Source organism: Juglans regia, chromosome 7 (assembly GCF_001411555.2).
Source record: "Juglans regia cultivar Chandler chromosome 7, Walnut 2.0, whole genome shotgun sequence".
Lineage (NCBI taxonomy): Eukaryota > Viridiplantae > Streptophyta > Magnoliopsida > Fagales > Juglandaceae > Juglans > Juglans regia.
This window is the reverse complement of record NC_049907.1, coordinates 15728376-15742654: the sequence shown is the minus strand read 5'-3', so window position 1 is coordinate 15742654 and position 14279 is coordinate 15728376. Positions and strand designations below refer to the sequence as shown.

The 14279-nt window shown below is 37.4% G+C and overlaps 1 long non-coding RNA gene and 1 pseudogene across 1 annotated transcript; both read right to left on the bottom strand.

Annotated features, from left to right (window-relative positions):
* Positions 1–1911: 1911 nt before the first annotated feature.
* On the bottom strand, positions 1912–3225 carry LOC108984921. Its single transcript, XR_001995095.2, has 4 exons — positions 2990–3225; positions 2572–2669; positions 2290–2370; positions 1912–2186 (listed from the first exon to the last, which is right to left on the bottom strand). It is a non-coding gene; the product is annotated as an uncharacterized LOC108984921 (long non-coding RNA).
* A 2248-nt stretch (positions 3226–5473) lies between these two features.
* Positions 5474–12929, bottom strand: LOC108984917 (annotated as a pseudogene).
* Between the last annotated feature and the right edge of the window lie 1350 nt (positions 12930–14279).

Genomic DNA, 14279 nt, shown 5'->3' with positions numbered 1-14279 from the left:
TGTATCCAAACGGGGTCTAAGTTTTGGTTTTTGTCATCACATAGTAATGCTATAGTGCAAATAGACTAAAGGAAATGAAGGGAAGGTAAGGAAAATAAGCAACTTTAAGTACTAGGCGTAAAAGAGCCAAGTATAGAAGAGTACAACTGGAAATTGGAGAAAGCTGAGAAATTGCAGCACTGTTGCTTTTTCTGTTTTGCTGTTGTTTAGGTTGCTATTTTCAGTTCCTTCCACTACTATGTGCTTGTTTATAGTGTTGTTGAGGTACAGGAATTTAATACACTGATAGTTGATGCTAAAAAGAAAGAAGAAGTATAAGTTGAAGAAAAACTCAAGAGACTAGGGGCTGCAAATTGCTGCTGTAATAGCTGTAGAATTGTTGGGTTGTTTCAGATGTGCTATGATGCAGCTGCTATTTTGACACTTCTAAAGATTGATTCTTATACAAGGGGTCTTGAATGATGTGGCCAATTATGGCCTGAGAGGAGAATTTGGAATGGTAAAAGGCTGGAACAGATCATTACATCTGTTGAGATTTTCCTTTTGTCATGCAGCTGTGACTGTTGCTTTTTTGCATAACTTAGCTGCTGTTTGATGTCTCTATGAGGAGATATTCAAGGGTTTAACACAAATTAATGGAGAATTAATCAAGTTCAAGATGAAACTGAAGAGAGGAGAGGAATGGGACTGATTTGCAGCAATTAAATCAAACCAGAAATAAAGATAGATGACAGGTTTTTTTTTTCACCTCAAACTTGAACTAGTTTAAGTTGTTTCTCTAACCTTCGAGCTTCCTCCTTTTTCTATAGACTTCACTATTGTTTTCGTGGTTTCTGTGAAGGTTTTTCTACCTCTTGACGTGGCCTAAAACAAGGGAATAGTGGAGAGGATGAGAGCTGAACAATAGAAAGAAAAGTCCTCGAGCTGTGTTGTTGTTCCCCTCAGTTCCAGCTACCTAGAGCTGGTTTTGGTCTGAGATTTTAAGGTCATTTGGTACTCCTAATGTCACATATTGAGGTTGAGTTAAAGAGATGAGATAAAGGCAAACTCAGGGGCTAGAAATTAAGAGGAATCAGAACTAATGTTGCTGAATTTTCTGCACTAGCTTGTACAGCCAATAAGTTAGTTGTAAGCCTATTTCAAAACCCCCCTCCTTCAACTATAATCCCAACTACACAAGTAATGAACTAGCGTTGAAGAAAAATTGGAAATAAACATGATTTATGGGTAGATATAGCATAAAAACAGCAAGAGATAGTTCTTGATAAACCAGAAAATTCTAATGAAATCCTTAGTTGTTTGCTTAGTTATTAGCTTGTGTAGAAGGTAAAAAAATACATACTGATCTCTACTACTTTAACACAAAAATGGAGGCCTAAACATAATTGAAAAGTGATTCAAATAGAGGAAGAAGTATAGTTAAAACTATAGCAGAACTTTTTTGTAGAAACTGTACAGCTTGGAACAAAACAAGGCAGAAAATCATCTCACCTCTTCAAGCAGTAGATTGCACGAATTATGCATGTTTCTACCTTCCCTCCATTTGGTTACACACCCAACTAAACAAGTATTAGAGGAAAAATGTAAGGACAGATGAGGTTGGAAGACACCATGACAGAATCTGTTGCAGAAAATTTCAGAACTTGGAAGTATGTTGCTGCTATCTTTTTAGGTGCTAAACGTGAACTAAGAGAGGGAAAAATGATGGAGTTTTAAACTAAACCGAACTTAGTCTCCTTACAAATGAAATTTAAGCCAAAGTTCCAGCCTTCTAGAGTGAAGATATAAGCTAAAAATGAAGGGGAAACTGCTGCAGCACAAATAGAAAACATCACAAATTTCCTGATGTACGTTGAGCTCTAACAGGTAGGTTTAATCCTATTTACAAATTCTATTTTCCTTCCTTATGATTATCCACTCAAATACACAAGATATAGAAGAAAGATGTGAGAAAAGGAAGGTGAAACTCACAACATAAATTCTGGACAGCAGCAGATATTCAAAGAAAAGCTACACATGGTTGCTGTTTGTGTGTATTGTGCAGGCTGCTGCTCTTTGCTTATTACTTGAATTTCCACTGCCATCCCTTGCTTCAACTGCTATCATCCATTTCAGCTGCTACATGATGGGAAAAAGAAGAGGAAGAGCCATGGACTTTCGGCTGAAGGAAGTGAAGATGATGGGATCTGTTTTGGGGCTCAAGGTGTCGACATTGTGGGTGTTAGGGAAATATGTAGTCTTAAAACAAAGATAGAAAAAGAAAGAGAAAAGGATGGAGATGATGAGTACCTGGTAGGATCACAAAGAAACATTCAAAATAGTCCGTACAGAATACGTTCTCATTGAAGGGTGCGGGTGGGCTGAATATTCCTAGCCAAGAGGATGAGCCAAACCAGAAAAGTATTAGAAGTTTCACTAGAAAGATTAGGAAAAATTAAAACAATGACTGCATTCGTTTCAGATACGAATTTATTTGAAGATATAGAGAAAAAAAACAAAAACAAAAAACAAAACTAAAGATATGTTGCAAATCGTTAATGGTAAAATTTCCCCCCTATCACCTTCACTTACATATGACCCGCAGAGGCCTTGCAGAACCACGATCGTAGTGGGTCTGCCTTGCCGTGAGAAATCTTTGAGGTGCTTCTCACTGCAGGATAGGTGAGGACCTGTGAGGCAAAGAAACATTAAAAATCGTGTAGACCCAACGGAATGATGTGAGGAATACTGAAGCTAGTAAGTTTTCAAGCTAATAAGAGGAAGAACCAGACAACCAAAACCTTAACGGAATAATGTGAGGAATACTCAAGGGAATAATGTGAGGAGTACTCTTAATTAAGAGGAAAAAGCAGACAAGAAAAACCTAGCTAGCAAAAGAACAAGAAGCATATGCTCATCAATCCAAAAGGGAGAAGAGAAAGGGGCAAGCATATCTCAAATCTTTTAACCCCGAGCAGACAACACGGAGGAGATACAAAGGCGTACATACCATCAATCTTTAATTCGAGCAGACAAATGATTTCGTGCCCGAGAACGTCTGATTCTCACGACCTCGGCTTAGATTAGAAATCACCGCTAGCATTGAAAACAATTAATCGAGAGGCAATTTTTTGCAACAGAGTTACACCGATTGAGCAAAATGGAGGGCAAAGACCAAACCGACACAGGTGAGGATTAACGAGGAATTTCACCGGAAGTCTCTCTCTATTCAAATTGGACAATGGAAAGAAACTAACGGCTAAATCTATTGTCTTCCCACCGTCTCGTGGATGTATAAAAGCTGAGGGCTTTGTGGGTTTTTTCTTCTTTTTTAACCGTTGCTGGAATGGTTTGCATTTTGTTTTTAAAAATTTTTAAAATAGAAATTGAACAACGGAAAGAATGACTAAATTTCTCTCTTTTCTTCTTATAAAATGATTCAAAAAACCCACATTTAATTAGGAAAAATAAAAATTTTTTGGTTTAATTTTTTTTATTTTATGTTTAGCGAAAATTAAGAAACGTAAAATTGTGAGTTTATTATAAAATTAATAAAATGAAATTACACTTTGTATCTCAAAACTATATTGAGTGCCATAATTTAAGATTCAATTGTTAAGTTGAAAGAATAATAAGTTAGAAGAGATGAGTTAAGGAGGAAGAGAAATGATATTTGTTTATTAAAAAAATGATATTTGTAGTTATAAAGTACGTAAGTGTCGCGTGAGATCTATATAAAAAAATTAATTTTTTAATAATAAACCTCTCTTTTTCAAAATGTGTGCGCACAACTCATTACTATATCTAATTTGAATTTGTGGATATTTTATCTGATATTTCATCTTGCATATATTGGAAAGAGTAATATTATATACAACTTTAAAGTATTCAATCATCACACACTCCATTTGAAACATCATGAGACTCACCTTAAAAAAAGAGTTTTTTCATAAATTTTAAATTTACTCACTTTTTTTCAAAATAAATACGCAGAACTTGTATGCTCAAATTGTTATAGATCATTTCCTAATAGAAAAATGAGAAATCATCAAAATCTTTAATAATATTATATCTTCAATGTACTGCATAATCTTTCCTATATAATAAATGATGTGAAGACCTTGACACCTAAAGTTGCATGATCTTCTTTGCCAATTGCCACCAAATTTGGAAGTGCTTTCATCATTTAATCCTTGTGATTTTTGTTACATAATCTATAATAGATTTCTATGTTTCAATCCATGCATCCAAAAATAAGTTATTGTATGGTTTATATTTTTGTCAAATAAACCATTGGATTAAATTCTTATCCCGTTCTTATTACTGAGGACAACACATGTGAAACTTTGAACCTCTTCACCTGGTCTCACTTTCTAAAACTCCTTTACAAATGTCAAATATTATGGTTGTCCTGATAAGAAAGAAGACGACGATGACGATGGCGAAGACAAAGACACGGTGGATATGTCGTTTAGGAAAAGACAGTAGTAGTAAGGTATAAAAGCCCAGAAAAGTGAGACTTTTGAACAAAATAAACTCTGCTTAAAATAAACTCCCTTGCCCCGATTCTTTCTGCCCCCTTTCTCTCTCCCCTAGCGTTTGAGTTTCTATGGCAGTTTCTCTCTCTACTCAGACCCTTTTCTCTCACGAAAACGGGATACCCTAGCCACCCTCTCTCACTATTTCAAGCTTCAACCGATTTTCTTGTGTTATATCTCTCATGGAAGTAGGCGATGGGAGGGCAAGAAACAAAGAAGATATGAAGTGGATCTGTCGAGTTAGGGAAGATGAGGGTTGGACTATTGAGTGGTAACTCGAAAAGTAGCGTATGGTGAACTGGGTTGATCTGTATACTACTTTATTGATCTGTATACTATATTTTATCTAAGGATCAGTGTCTGTAACTACATGTGTTTGAAAATCTGAGTCCGCTATAGTGATGAATAAAAATGGGTTGGAGATTCATGAACCGTTGGTTGGAGATATGCTTTAAACTTATAGAGAATTTTTGTTTATTTTTTTAAAACAAAATGGAAGGTATGGTGGTTTGTCTTGAATTGTACACGGTGCATGGTGCATAACAATATACAAAACTAGATCAATACAATATTAACTGTCCATAGTTCAATATTATATCATATACTGGTTGAAGAAGGTTTTTATTTTTTATTTTTAAGAAGAGGACGGTACTCCAATTTTATTGATTGCCTTCGCTTTTAGCAGAGGAAAACCGTAGTTACAACCAGACACCTGGGTGTTACAATTAAGGAAATAAAAATAACCCAGGTAGTCAAGAATGAAGTAGTGGTTACAAATCCAAAAATTCCAACCAAAATACAAACTACCCATAAAATTTAGAATCAAGGACCAAAACCTGCAAGAAAAATAGAACAAAGAACCAAATGCATGTAAAAATAGAACAAAGAAACCAGACATTCTAATCACAACGCAGATAAGTAAGACCAATTTTGTCCATCCTGAGAAGGCCTCTTAACTAGCTAGTGAGAGTATCAGAGTCAGCAGACAAATCCATATCTAAGCCCTCAGCACCCCTCTTAGCAAGAAAATCAGTCACATCATTCCCTTCACAATAAACGTGGCTTACACAATATTCCATGCAGGCGAGGTAGGAGAATAATTCATCCCAGTACTCCTCCAAGTACCAAATATTACACTCACCTTTAATAATCCAATTAACAAGAAGTTGAGAGTCCATCTCAATCTCAACCCTAGAAAACCCAAGTTGGTAGCACCTCCTGATCCCCTCTAGAATACTTCTCATTTCAACAAAGTTATTGGAACCATGACCTAAATAAGCAGAGTAAGCCACCCGAAGCCTACCGCAATTATCACGAACAACACCCTCAGTGTTAAGCTTCATCCATTCTAGTTGAGGTCTAACCCATCTCACCACATGAGCCGGCTTAGACTTAGGTAAAACAATCGGGATATCCATCCTATTTAAAATAGCAACATCCTTATTAGAAATCCGGACAACTTTCATGATCAGAAGCATAATCCTACGGATCCAAAACTTAATAACTTTCCAAATCGACTCAATTGACTCAACTGTATTAACCTTATCTTCATACCGAGCTTTACAACGCCAATCCCAAATTTTTCAAGAAACAATAGAAGGGAGGAGCGCAAAATTAATGTGAATCTGAGAAGACTTGCCCGCTCGACGAAACCAAAAGTTAATTTGCTCGTTCCAAGTATGAAAAACACTCATGTGCACACCTAAGTGAATAGCAGCCATATGCCAAATTTTCCTAGCAAACTCACCAATGCAAAGCACATGGTCTAAATCCTTCGTATGACCCAAGGAACAACAATTGCATTTAGAAACCATTGGGATACCAACTTTTCTAATCTTCTCATCGACACTCAAGCAATTATTAATAGCCTTCTACATTCTAATAGAAATTTTCTTAGGAATGTTGGTATGCCAAATCCACTGAGCCCAAGTTAGAGGGGGTGCCCTGACCTGCGTACAATCCCAAGCAGTTTTGGTAGAAAATTTACCATTATTTTCCTTCAACCAAATTAAAGCATCCATCCCGTCTTTCCTCCTTACCAAAAATTGATATAGTTCTGAAGTTTTTTCGTGACCTACAAGCCTTTCCATTAAGGAGAAATCCCACTCACTTCCAAGACGACAATATTTAAATTTTAACAAAGGATTCTCAATCACAGGATATTGATTACTCAGAGGCCCCCTCTCATCCCAATTATCCAACCAGAAGGAAATATTTCTTTCTCTAACAATCCACTTAGAGTTAGATAAAGCATCATGAATACAATGAACAACAGATTTCCAAAACCGAGTACCCTTGTTAGGCTCTAGAAGGGAAAAATGGTTACCTTGAATATATTTGCCTCAGAAAAAATCCGCCCATAAAGACTGACCCTTAATAAGATGCCAAGCAAGTTTAGAATGTAAAGCCCCTTTGGGTATCTTCAAAATCCCGAATACCCAGACCACCTTCCTCAGTAGACCTACAAATTTTTTTTTCATGCAATCCAGTTCCTCTTACCTTTCCCATCAGAAGCACCCCAAAAGAAGGAACTCAAAAGCCTATTCAAAGTCAAGATCACAGTGTGAGAGAACTGTAGAATAGCCAAGAGGTGAATGGCCATACTAGAAAGAAAATGGCGAAGAAGAATTGCCTGACCCCTAGCAGATAACAACTTCGTCTTCCAACCCGCAATCTTCTTATTAATTTTACCAAGCAAATCTTCAAAGTCACTTACTCTGAGTCTCCCTTCCATAGTAGGAACACCCAAATACTTAAAAGGAAAAGACCCTTCAGAAAAACCCGTAGTGTGAAGAAGAGAAGACTTCCTATGAAGAGAAATTTTTTGGGAAAAATAAATAGCACTTTGCTCTTTACTAAGAATTTGACTCGCCCAAGTTTCGTAAAGAGTTAAATCCTGCATCAATCTCCTCAAGGATCTGTTGCCACCGTTAGCAATGATAACAATGTCATCCTCATACATAAGATGAGAGATTAAGGGGGTGCCTCTAGCTTGAGTAAACTGACCAATTCTACCATTACAAGATTTCTTGAGGAGACGAGAGAGTATCTCTTGCATAATAATGAATAGGTAGGGCGAAAGTGGATCGCCCTATCTCAGCCCACATTCTCCTTTAAAAATCCCAACGACGTATCATTCATCATGATAGAATACTAAGGCATAGAGATACACAACTTAATTAGTTTACAAACATTGGGGGAAAAACCAAAAGCATCCATGACATGTAATAAAAAGTTCCAATCAACTTTGTCATAAGCCTTGGACATATCCAGCTTAACGACCACATTACCCCCATTAGAACTTTTATGGATCGAGTGGATCATCATCTCTTCGGTAAGGCTAATATTCTCAAAGATACTACGGCCAGGAATAAAGGCCCATTGTTCTGGAGAAATCATTTTTTCTAACAAGTTCGTCATACAACCTGATATGAACTCCACCAACAATTGTGATGAAACCCGATAACAATGATGGCTTGGAACCCCAAGATCGTATTGACAAGATTTGCTGAGCCTTGACCAGTCACCCAGCTAGATGAAAACCAAGACTACGAATGATTGAAAACACCACACCAAGAAATCAGAATCAAGGTGATAAGTTTGGAGCTTGAACGCCACAAGATTAACTTGATAAGTTCAAAGAGTTCTTTGAAGAACCAAGAGGAACACAAGACCTCACAAAGACAAATAAGCTTCTGAAATTCCCAATCTGATATTAAAACTCGAAATAACCCCTCTATATACTTGGAACAACCCTCCAAGAATAGGAAAAGTCATAACTACAGCTTTAAAAGCAACACAAATATTAATATAACAAGTCCCACGATTTTTAGGCCTCTTGGACTTCTAGAGATAGCAAAAAATGACTAAATGACTAAATTCAATGTATTTAACATACCCAGGCAAGACCAAGTTCATTCAACTATTTAATATTCTTGAAACTCAACAAATTCACGTCCTTTAATGGTCAGACCTTACATCATATTTCTACGTGCTAATTAGCCTCTTCAATTACATTGATGACATGGACTAAGTCTTGAATATTATTTGAGCCCATTTTGGTCTTTTTAGAATCAGCCAAATTCTCTTGGATTAGCCCATTTAGTGCTTCCTTGAAACGTTTGGCTCTAAGTCTTGTAATTGGGCCACTAGGAAGTAACAAAGGGTCTTGTGCAAATTTACCTTCATTCCCACTTGTATGATCAACATGTCCACCTCCTTGGTTTGCATCATTCTCCCCCTCTTGAAAAGGATTTGTCCTCAAATCATCACCTACATCAAAAGGAGACAAATCAGCAACATTAAAGCTTGCACTGACACCATACTCACCTGGTAAGTCAAGCTTGTAGGCATTATCATTGATGCGTTCTACTACTTGAAATGGCCTGTCACCCCGAGGTAGGAGTTTTGAACGCCGCTTCTCTGGAAAATGGTCCTTCCTTAAGTGCAACCAAACCCAATCTCCTGTTGAAATACTACCTTCTTGCGTCCCTTGTTGGCTTGATGGACATATTGTTTAGTCCTCCTTTCAATGTTCAGTCGTGCCTTTTCATGAATCATCTTTACAAATTCTGCCTTCTTTTTGCCATCTAAGTTCACACATTCACTCAAAGGTAATGAAGTTAAATCCAAAGGTGACAATGGGTTAAAGCCATAAACAATTTCAAATGGTGAAAACTTAGTTGCAGAATGTATACTTCTATTGTAAGCAAATTCAACATGTGGCAAACAATCTTCCCATACTTTCAAGTTCTTTTTAATGATAGCACACAACAATGAGGACAAAATTCTATTTACTACTTCATTTTGACCATCCGTTTGTGGATGATAAGTAGTAGAAAACAATAACTTAGTTCCCAGCTTTCCCCACAAAGTCTTCCAAAAGTAACTCAAAAACTTTGCATCCCTATTAGAAACAATGGTCTTAGGCATACCATGTAACCTAACAATTTCTTTGAAGAACAAATCAGCTATATGTGATGCATCATCAGTTTTATGACATGCAATGAAGTGTGCCATCTTGGAAAATCTATCTACCACCACAAAAACTGAATCTCTCCCCCTCTTAGTCCTAGCTAAACCTAAAACAAAATCCATAGAAATATCAATCCAAGGTTCACTAGGTATTGGCAAATGTGCCAAGGGGTGTACAAACCATGGGGTTTCAGCTTAGATTTAGCCTGTTTACATGTGATACACTTCTCACAAATTCTTTCCACATCACGTTTCATATGAGGCCAAAAAAAATATTCATGCAAAATTTCTAAAGTCTTAGCTACACCAAAATGACCCATCAAACCATCACCATGAGCTTCTCTCACAAGCAATTCGCGCAAAGAACACATTGGCAAACACAGTTTATTTTCCCGAAACAAAAATCCATCATACCTATAAAACTTACCAAACGCCACTTTTTCACATGCATTGAACACATCACCAAAATCAGAATCTTGAGCATACAATTCCTTAATGTATTCAAAGCCAAGCATTTTTTGTATCTAAAATAGAAAGTAAGACATACCTTCGGGACAATGCATCAGCCACCACATTTTCCTTACCTTGCTTGTATCTGATCACATAAGGAAATGCTTCAATGAATTCCACCCACTTGGCATGGCGTTTGTTCAACCTTTGTTGTCCTTTCAAATGCTTTAAAAACTCATGATCTGTGTGAATCACAAACTCCTTTGGCCATAGATAGTGTTGCCAATTTTCCAAAGCCCTCACCAAGGCATACATCTCCTTATCATAAGTAGGGTAATTTAGGGCTGCCCCGCTCAACTTTTCACTGAAATAAGCAATTGGACGGCCTTCTTGCATCAAAACAGCTCCAATACCTATGCCTGAAGCATCACAGAAGCATCACACTCAATTTCAAAAGTTTTAGCAAAGTTAGGTAAAACAAGCAAAGGCGCATTAGTTAACTTTTCTTTGATCAGACTAAATGCCTTTTCTTGTTCTTTTCCCTACTTAAACGGCACATTTTTCTTGATGACTTCAGTAGGAGGGGCGGCTAAGCTACTAAAATCACGCACAAACCGTCTATAGAAGCTGGCTAAGCCGTGGAAACTCCTCACTTGGCTGACTGTTGTAGGCGTTGACCACTCTTGGATTGCCTTCACCTTTTCCTCATCCACCTCAATTCCTCTCTTACTAACAACAAAATCAAGAAACACAAGCTTATCCGTACAAAAGGTGCACTTTTTTAGGTTAGCAAACAACCTTTCTTTCCTTAGAATTTCCAAAACAGATTTCAAATGCATTACATGTTCTTCCAAATTTTTGCTATAGATCAAGATATCATCAAAATACACAACTACAAATCTGCCAATAAATGCTCGCAAAACATGGTTCATCAAATGCATAAATGTGCTCGGAGCATTAGTTAAACCAAAAGGCATCACTAACCACTCATACAAATCATATTTAGTCTTAAAAGCAGTTTTCCATTCATCACCTTCTTTCATCCTAATCTGATGATATCTACTCTTAAGATCAATTTTTGTAAAGACACAAGAACCATACAATTCATCCAGCATATCATCTAATCTAGGAATGGGATGACGATACTTTACCGTTATGTTGTTGATGGCTCGGCAGTCAACACACATCCTCCATGTTCCATCCTTCTTAGGAACTAACAGCACCGGAACCGCACAAGGACTCATACTTTCACGCACAAACCCCTTCTCCAATAATTCACTTACTTGCCTCTGAAGTTCCTTGGTCTCCTCGAGATTACTCCTATAAGCAGGTCGGTTTGGAATTGATGCACCAGGTATGAAATCAATTTGATGTTCAATCCATTAGATTTGAGGTAAACCATGAGGTACCTCTTCAGGAAGGACATTTTCAAACTCCTGCAAAAGAGAAACAATATTGATCGGCAAAGCACCGACGAGATCATTAGTACATAAAAGAGCCTCTTTGTACATGAGTACAATAAAGGGTTGGTGTGAAAATAATGCTCTCTTGATCTCATTTTTTTTTGCAATGTAATTGAATTTTTCCTCTCTTGCTCTCACTATGGCCGAAATCCTCTCTCTTTCTTTTTTCACTCTGATCAATGTTTTTCTCTCTTTTTTTTTAAAAAGTTTTGTTTTTTCAGTTTCGGCCTTCCTTTCCTTTTCCTTTTTTTTTTTTATTTGAACTTTTTAACTTTAATTGATCCTCCCTGACCTGTTTTGGAGTTAATGGCACAAGAGTAATAGGTTGCCTATTAAGAGTGAAGGAATACTTATTTGTGAATCCATCATGAGTAACCCTTAGATCATACTGCCATGGTCTTCCCAATAGTAAATGGCATGCATGCATAGGAACCACATCACAAAGGACCTCATCCTCATATTTGCCAATGGATAATGCCACCAACACTTGTCTTGTCACCTTGATTTCTCCACATTCATTCAGCCACTGAAGCCGATAAGGTTGAGGATGTTTCGAGGTAGTTAAAGCCAATTTCTCCGCCAAATAAGTGTTGGCTACATTTGTCCAACTCCCTCCATCGATAATGACATTGCAAACTTTGTTATTTACAAAGCACCGAGTATGAAACAAGTTCTCCCTTTGGTTACTTTCTTCCTCCTTAACCTGCACATTGAGAACTCGCCTTGCAACCAATAAATCTCCAACCACAGCATTTTGCTCATCATCGGCATCCTCCATAGATGGCATATCATCATTATCTACTTCTTCCTCATTTTCCGACTCAAGCTCTCCTTGGGCATTTATCACCATCACCCTTTTGTTTACACACTGGCTGGCTATATGTTCGCGCCCCTGACATTTAAAACACTTAATATCACGTGTTTTAGAACTTGAAGTCTCGATTGTACCTGAAGTAGTGGCGGTCTTTAAGTTGGCATTCTTAGAGGGTTTAAATTTTGGCTTATTTTGTTGCTGCTCGTCCCTTTTTGGAGTTGTCTTCCACGAGTTGGTGGTAGCCATAGGCTGTCCCCTCCTAGCCAATCCCTTTCGTTTGAATTGTTCCTCCACATTTATGGCTTGATGTACCATATCCGTCAACTCAACATAGTGTTGCATCTCGACTATATCCGCAATCTCACGATTTAAACCGTGCAAAAACCAAGCCATGGTGGCTTCCCGGTCCTCTTCTACATTAGCCCAGATCATAGCTACCTCCATCTCCTTGTAATACTCATCCACACTCTTAGATCATTGAATTAACCTCTGCAATTTTTGATACAGTCCCCTATAATAGTGGCTAGGTACAAAATGCTTCCTCATAAACATTTTCATTTCCTCCCAAGTGTCCACGGGTGGCTCTCTATTCCTCCTCCTATTAATCAGTAATTGATCCCACCACACAATGGCATAATCGGTAAATTCAATTGCAGCCAACTTAACCTTCTTTATCTCTGAGTAGTCGTGACAATCAAACACCATCTCCATTTTAGTTTCCCACTCCAAATAAACTTTAGGATCATTTTTACCTTGAAAAGATGGGATTTTAATCTTTATATTTCCTAAATCGTTATCCCTCCTAGGCCTACCCATCCTAACTTCTCTATTTCTATACCCACGCTCAATCCTGCCTCGGTTAAATATTGCTCATCAAACTCCTCCGACTCCGCCTCTCCATCAACATTCCTCCATGGACCACGCCCACCATGCTGCCTATTGTGGATGTCATCTTACTGGGCCCTAGGAGTTTCCGCTTCTACCCTGTCCAACCTTTCGTGAATAGGTTCTAATTCAGCCCTCAACATACGCCTCATCTCCCCTAACATCGCTTGCATTTGGAGGTTCGGAATTGGAGGTTGTCGAAATTCTTCGGTTATGTCTTCTTCTTGATTATTAGACATGTTTAAAATCTGCAAACAAAGTTAGAATCCTCACAAGCACTCGCTCACGTGTTTCACTCAAGAATTGATACACTTGCACTCGTGTTTTCACTCTAAACGGCTTTTACCCTCGTTTGGTCTCACACACTCTTGCCTTTTTCCACTCTTCTGTGTCTTCTTTAGTTCTTAATCGAACTTCAAGAAACTCATTCAAAATAATCCAGCAGCAATTCAAAAATAAACAACCAAAACTCATCAAAAGTTCAAGTACTTGAATAAGGTGAGATACAAGATTGAAAGGAAGAAGTTTTCTTACTGGAATCGTGTACCTTTTTTTCTTTCTGTCTTTTTCAAAATTTTTTTTTTTAACAGCAAAGAACAGGAAATAGAATGAAAATAAAAGATAGAAAAACTTATCTTAGAACCAAAGCTCTGGTACCAAAATGATATGAACTCCACCAACAATTGTGATGAAACCCGATAACAATGATGGCTTGGAACCCCAAGATCGTATTGACAAGATTTGTTGAGCCTTGACCAGTCACCCAACTAGATGAAAATCAAGACTACGAAGGATTTAAAATGCCACACCAAGAAATCAGAATCAAGGTGATAAGTTTGGAGCTTGAATGCCACAAGATTAACTTGATAAGTTCAAAGAGTTCTTTGAAGAACCAAGAGGAACACAAGACCTCACAAAGACAAATAAGCTTCTGAAATTCTCAATCTGATATTAAAACTCGAAATAACCCCTCTATATACTTGGAACAACCCTCCAAGAATAGGAAAAGTCATAACTACAGCTTTAAAAGCAACACAAATATTAATATAACAAGTCCCACGATTTTTAGGCCTCTTGGACTTCTAGAGGTAGCCAAAAATGACTAAATGACTAAATTCAATGTATTTAACATACCTAGGCAAGACCAAGTTCATTCACCTATTTAATATTCTTGAA